Source organism: Babylonia areolata, chromosome 16 (genome assembly GCF_041734735.1).
Source record: "Babylonia areolata isolate BAREFJ2019XMU chromosome 16, ASM4173473v1, whole genome shotgun sequence".
Taxonomy (NCBI): Eukaryota; Metazoa; Mollusca; class Gastropoda; order Neogastropoda; family Buccinidae; genus Babylonia; species Babylonia areolata.
Genome location: NC_134891.1, coordinates 2,064,320 through 2,072,232, shown reverse-complemented (window position 1 = coordinate 2,072,232; position 7,913 = coordinate 2,064,320).

The following is a 7,913-nucleotide window of genomic DNA, read 5'->3' as shown; positions in this document are numbered from 1 at the left end:
TCGACAATGTAATATAAGATGTGTTCGTATTGATTTGATGGGTTTTGATGCTCAGGCATAAATAATTATTTCACTGGTGGTTTATATGTACTTTAGTATGCGTTTGTATTGATATGATGTGTGTCGATGTAACATTCGTAAATATCTATTATATGATTTATATATATACTTTGTTTCTGTGTATTGTCCAAACCTCGGAGACAAACGACTGAACTGAGAAAAAGGCACATTACCCCATGTTACATGTACTTCAAGCTAATGCCAAAGCGCCAAAGTGTCGCTAATCTCAAATAAGTTTATTTTGTTTCAATTCTGGTTTTCCTTTTCCTTTCTGTTCCATTTTATCTGCTTTGCACCTTCTTTTTTTTCTTTTTTTTTTCTCAAGGCCTGACTAAGCGCGTCAAGTTGGGTTACGCTGCTGGTCAGGCATCTGCTTGGCAGATGTGGTGGAGTGTATATGGATTTGTCCGGACGCAATGACGCCTCCTTGAGCTACTGAAACTGAAACTGTTCTGATTAGTACCTACTATATGTCACTGGAGCTTTACAGCTAACGACATTAAACATTCAGTAGACGTCAGTGGAACAGACTCTCTCACCTCTTTCAAATCTGGCCTCAAATCTCATCTAGCTATTCTCTGAGAGTGTATCTTAATTTTGTCCAAAATTGTCTATTAATTAGAACCTTTAAACTATAATTTCCTGGTGTGTGTGTGTGTGTGTGTGTGTGTGTGTGTGTGTGTGTGTGTGTGTTTGCACGCGCTCGTCAGTGTATTGATGTACTTGTTTCTTTGTTTCTTTTCTTGGTCTTTTACTCTCTTTTTTTTTTCTCTTTTTTTTTCTTTTTTTTTTTGTGGCGACATCGATCTGTCCTCAATACCATCTTGTAAATTCTTTCTTGCTCGTCTCCTTAATTCTTTTTTTCTTTCTTGCTTTCAGTTTCCCTGCCATGACATTTTTACGTTAGCTATGAAATCATTCAAGTTTTATTTATCCCTTGGCTCTTATCTAACCATTGAAGCAACCACTCAACTGACTTGTTTATGCCTTGATCCGCTTTCAAGACTGAATGTCACAAAATGCAAGTTTGTATTCAATGCGTTTTCAGTACGAGCCAATCCTCTGCTCGGACTCGTTATCATTGTTCACACAGTTGTCGCCCTTGTATTCATTTCCCTGCAATAATTCCCTTTGTCTTTGTAAAGTGTATTGTTATGGATCTGTGGTCTGATGATTAAAGTGTTTCGGTTGCGACTATTTCGACGGACACACGCGCACTCACATTCGCGTGTGCGAGCGTGTGTGTACACGCACTTGTTTTGACGAAATCACACACACACACACACACACACACACACACACACACACACACACACACACACACACACACACACACACGCCGAGTGGAAGTGGGATGACTACACAATTGTTTTCTCAAACGCCTCCACCATCACTACATTCACAACAACAACAACAGCAACATCAGTAACAACAGAAAACAAAAGCCTCACTTTGGCTTTGGCTCTGTTACTAACATATCATTTAAGTTGCTGTTCATATTTGTAATTTTATCAAGTGTTTGGCAATTTTCACTTTACGCCTTTGTGTTATGTATATTTTTATTTTGTCTATGAACTCCCCGCCTCCTTTCTCCCCCTGTCAGATTTAGCCTCGTGTGTGTGTGTGTGTGAGGGGGGTAGGGGAGGGGGGTGCGCGCGCCCATGTGTGAGCACGAGCTTGCGTGTGCGAGGAACTGAAGAGAGTCGTGTGTATTGACGGACCGATTAGTTGTTCGGTTAACTCACTCAGTACGGCCAGTCCTCTCTTCTCCTCTACACAGACCCCTCGGATGTCCAGTGGGTGTCTGAATGACCCAACCTTTAGCTTCCGTCGTCAGAACTGTGGTGTCTTTGTCAACATTCACCTCTTCAGTATAAGAGCGTTCTGCTTGCAATATTTTGATGATGGTAATTGGGATGAAACGCTGTTAACGTCGTCTCTTTCGCCGTTCGTATGGAGAGAGTTAATGCTGTTGCTGCTATCGTTAGGCGGCAATATCCACATTTCTTATCCCGCGTTTTTTCCATTCAGTTTCATTCCTTTGACGGAAAAATCGTAAATTAGTCTAAAAAACATAGGAACTTATATACTCTAGATTTCTTCCCCTGTCAAGAGACGTAAAGAAGGCCAGGCCAGTCTAAGAGTGGAGGGAAAGAAATGTAGGGTTTTTATTACAGTGATATTAACCAATTTTTAAGTTTTTCCGTCTTACAAATTAAAAAAAAAGAAGAAGAAGAAACGACCCGGTTTCGTTACGTGTCTGTAAGAGCTCGTTCTCAGGAAATAGTTATTTTCTTCCGCGCCCCCACACCAACCCCAGCTCTCCAGCTTTCTTCCTCAATACTTCCCACCCCACCCAACCTCATTATCCTCCTCTTTGTCCTCGATAAACAGTGAAAGCTGCGATGACACGCGTTTGGTGATACATTTTCATCACCTTTCAGACGGGAGATTTTAAGGAAGAGACACGGGAACACAAAGAGTGATTGTATTCCGCATTTAGCCGTTCTGAAGGCCGGGGAGGAAGGGGAGAGAAGAATGATAATACTTCCTGTCTTGCGGGACCCTGTTTCGATTTCAGCCGGTTTCAGTTGATACTATATGAAGACAAAGCTAGGCCTATCTGCTTTTGCAAAGATATAGATAGGCCTATCTATCGCAAAGATATTTGTACACAGGCTTATCTATTGCCTTCTTTAACACATGAGTGCGTGTGTAGCTCAGTGATCAGCTGAGTGCTGACCTCGCATTCATGCCCCCCCTCCCCTCCCCACACACACACACCCTCTCTCTGTCTATTTTTGTCTCTCTCTCCAGTCTCTACTGGTGATGATGATATCTGTCTATCTATCTATCTATCTATCTATCTTCCAAATCGGCACCCACCGCCAAAATGCCGATCAGTGACTATGGTCAAAGTTTTTACCCTATAGAAGAAGAAGCAGAAGAACTTGCGACTTTAACTCCCAAACCCTATTTCTACACATTTTCACTTGTTTTATTTAGTTTGTGCCCACAGCATCGCGCACACCACGTCGATAAAGGTCGTCTTGAAACAGACAACGATAAACACCTAATTGAAGAATCGGTGAAGATTCACGACCAAGGCTTGCCAACATTTGCGAATTCTGTGGTGGTTCTAATAGCGTTGCCCTGCAGTGATTCGGATAACTGAATCCGCCCCTCCCCCCACTCCTCCACCCTGTACTCTGTCCAGACTCCCATTGCTGTGTCATTGTGGTGGTGATCACTGATGGTCTCAGTCCCGGATCTTCACCAGTGGTGAAGGGTGTAGCCTATTGACGTAAAACCCGAATGTATCTCACATGAACGGGCAGTGCGGGTGGCACTCATGAACTACCTAACATTAGACGGATCATCCTGTCATGATAACTAGAATTGTTTTCTGATAATTCTTCCCAAAATTGGAACTCTGTTTGTTTGTCAAGTTTTGCTTTTAAATGCGCTCATTCGTTGTTTCTTCAAGTTGAAGCATTTTCCGTCCACCCCATTTCTCCATAAAAGAGCCAGGTGAGGGGAGAGTGAGGGCGGGGGAAAGGAGCCACGAGCAACTTAATTGACCGAAGGGCGAAATGCCAATAGATCGTTAAACTCACCCATACGGAAAGGCCGCGGAGGCGGGAGGGGGGGGGGGGGAGGTGGTCGATGGGAAGAGATGACAAAGACTGAACCGAAAGTGTATGTTTTCAGACAGCCATATGCATAGACAGACAGGCAAGTCAAATATGCACACCAGTACATGATAAATGGAACCTTGCACACCGGCGTCTAAATCACATTTTGTTTGTAGGAAAAACTGGAAAACTGTAGAGAAGATTTTGTTTTTTTTAATGCATCGTTATGCAGTTATGCAGTGCCGGACTGACAAACATTAACGCGTTGATTTAGTGTAACAGGGTTCGCCTACTTGCGGGCCATTTCAGAATCAGCGGCACAAACCAACCAAGAACTACGGAAAGCTTTTCCTAAATTGTGTCTGCGTGCCTGGCATAGCTGTGTCAGGGCGAGCTGTATGAGAGGAGAGAACCACAGCAGCAGTTCAAGACGGAGGTCGAGGTGTCATCGTGTTGATAAACAGCATACTGAAGATACGTGGACTGTGTGGACTTCTCAGGCACACGGCTGACACACACACACACACACACGCACGCACTCACGCACACACGCATACACACGCACACACACACGCACACACACGCACACACACACACACACACACACACACACACACACACACACACACACACGTACGCACTGACGCACGCACGCACACATGCACGATGCAGAAACGAGAAGAGAAGACAAAAGTCCTTATTTCCGAAGATAATCAGTTGATAAACAGTGGTATGCTTTTTTTTTCACCTCACAATCTAGTCCCCATCCTCAACGGAGAAAATGCATTATTTTATCAGAGGAAGCATGGTAGTGCATAAAAATGATAAAATTGTTGTCATAAGTGGGCAAGAGACAGAGGAGAAGCCGACAGAAATGGAGACAGATGGGAAAATTAGATAAACGAGATTGTGTGTGTGTGTGTGTGTGTGTGTGTGTGTGTGTGTGACGACTTCTAACGGAAGAAAAGGCACAAGCTACTGACGTTGAACTGGCAAGAGCGTTTTTACCTCATCCATATCAAAACAAATAAACGTGAACAATCGACAGTTTCAGTTTCAGTTTCTCAAGGAGGCTAGCTTTACTGTGTTCGGACAAAATCCATATACGCTAAACCACATCTGATATGCAGATGCCTGACCAGCAGCATAACCCAACACGTTTAGATATCCTCCCTTGCCTGCCCTCCCTTGTCTTTAGTTTCTACAGTTTTAGAGTTATGCATGCGTGTGAGACTGGTGCGAAAGCGCTTTGATTTGTCTCTACACAAGATCCAGCGCTATATAGATACCATTATTATTATTATTATTATTATTATTACGTTTAGGCCGTGAGTGCATGCATAGGCTTATAATACATTTTAAAAAAAATAATAATAAAAAAATGTGTACCTATCATAATTGATTTTTTCTACAGACATTTGCCAGGTGACAACACCGGTGTTGCCATGGTTTTTTTTTGTTTTTTGTTTTTGTTTATTTCTTTTTTAGTGCACCAAGTGTGTGCTGCACACGGGGCCTTGCCGGTTTATCGTCTCATCCTAATGATTACACGTTCAGTTTGATTTTTCCAGTCAAACATTGGAGAAATTGCAAAACCGGGATTGGAACCCAGACCTTTACGGACACTGTATGGGCAGATAACCGTCTTAACCATTTTGCCACCTTCCTCTTTGTCGAAAGATCGATCAAAGATAACATAACAAGGCCATATTGATGAATAATTCACTGCCGTGTGGGCAGCAATGTTGCCCATCCTATCTCACTGTGGCAACATTGCTGCTGACTGAGTCACAGTAGAGGAGGCCATTGCAAGCCACACCCGTGACTGCTAACAGGTTGATAAAAGGGGAAAGACGTTCTCAGCCTTTAACCCTTTCACTGCCAGTCAATTTAGAGTGCAAAATTCCCTTGTGCTACAAACACAGAAAATAAGGTGTCTAACAATAGCTGGGGATTCCTCCTGCAATGTGTAGAAAATATGGCCTGTACCTACCACAGAACATTAAGAGCAGTAGGTTAATGGATAACAGACCCATAATCTGATCACCCTTCACTGACATGGGTCCTCTACCTATATATATATAGGTATATATATATGTCCGACTGACTATGACCATCAGAACAGCAGATGAGGCAACTGCTGTTCCGACTATTTGGGCTAGAATTTGATTATAGTGGAGAGTGTCTTGCCCAAGTACATCCCCACTCTCTCGGCCAAGAGGGGTTTAGGACAGTCGGTGTTGGGATGGTTCCCAAAGGCCAACTAGCCCACAAGGCTGCAGCACTAAGAGCCAGTGCAATTTTGCCTCCTAGTTTGAGAGTCACAGTCCTTCACAAAAGACTAAGCTGTAAATGGTTTCCCATTGACTGGAGAATAGGTCCTCTACCTAGCTTCTGCATAAATCGACCTTGGCAGTGAAAGGGTTAACTCTTTCCATACGAACGGCGAAAGAGACGACGTTAACAGCGTTTCACCCCAATTACCATCATCAAAATATTGCAAGCGGAAGGCTCTTATACTGAAGAGGTGAATGTTGACAAAGAATACCACAATTCTGACGACGGAAGCTAAAGGTTGGGTCATTCAGATACCCACAGGACATCCGAGGGGTATGTGTAGAGGAGAAGAGAGGACTGGCCGTACTGAGTGAGTTAAGAGAGGTGAATGGGCCTCTAACACACAAAGAGTGAGACGACAAGAGAACGACAGAGAGGATCTAGGAACTACTGAGGTCACGAACACTGTGAAGTGAAAGACGTCACGGCATCCCGAGGAAGGAAGCATCACGTTCGTAACATTTTGTTTTGTTCTGTATTGATTGATTGATTGATGTGGATACTTATATAGCGCCTATCCTCGGTCAGAGACCGAGCTCTAAGCGCTTTACATACACGGGGTCATTTGCTCAACAGGCTGCCTACCTGCGTTGAGCCGACTGACGGCTGCCATTGGGCGCTCATCATTCGTTCGTTTCGTTTCCTGTGTCATTTAATCAGATTTCAGGCGCACACACATACACACTCAGACAGACATGTAACATTTTTTACGTGTATGACCGTTTTTATTTATTTACCCCGCCATGTAGGCAGCCATACACCGTTTTCGGGGGTGTGCATGCTGGGTATATTCTTGTTTCCATAACCCACCGAACGATGACATGGACCACAGGATATTTTAAGCAAGTATTTGATCTTCTGCGTGCACATACACACGAAGGGGGTTCAGGCACTAGCAGGTCTGCACATATGTTGACCTGGGAGATCGGAAAAATCTCCACCCTTTACCCACCAGGTGCACCGAGATTTGAACCCTGCTCCCTCAGATCGAAAGTCCAAAGCTTTAACCATTCGGCTATTGCACCGGGCGTCGTAATGTAATGTTTCAATGCCCCCAGGGGGCACACGAAATACACTCCTTGCCTTGCCTTGCCTTGCCTTGCCTTGCCTTGCCTTGCCTTGCCTTGCCTTGCCTTGGTGATCCCCGATAAAGGGACTGTACATGATCCATGATAGTGTGTATGGCGTTGCTTACGCTCGTTTTGCCATTTGCACAGTACTTCTTCTTTTACTTCTTCTTCTTCCATTAATGTTCAGCGGTCAAAACTTTGACCATTACTAACATTTTCCGTTACACGACCAACATCGACATGCCGATGACTCTGTTGTGGGTGTTTTTTTTATGCATGCTGGGTATTTTCGTGTCTCCATAACCCACCGAACACTGACAAGGGTTACAGGATCTTTAACGTGCGTATTTGATCTTCTGCGTGCGTATACACACGAAGGAGGTTCAGGCACTAGCAGGTCTGCACATATGTTGACCTGGGAGATGGGAAAAATCTCCACCCTTTACTCACCAGGCGCCGTTACCGTGATTCGAACCCGGGACCCTCAGATTGAAAGCCCAACGCTTAAACCATTCGGCTATTGCGCCCGTACAGTACTATAGGACTAGGATATAGTGTCGTAGACCTTGTGACAAACGGTCGTTGCTGGTATTTTTCTTGTTTCTTTCAGCATTGATACCAGGTTGTATGTCAGTTTTCTGTTGAGGCAAGTGATCGTCTTCTGGAAATTCGTATGCCTCCGTGTCATTCGGCTATTATTTGTTAGTATTTGTTATTACATTCCTTAAGTTGTTGTTCATCCGACGTTGAGGGTATGTCTGACATGCCTTTTTTTTTCTTTTTTTTTCTCTCAAGACCTGACTAAGCGCGT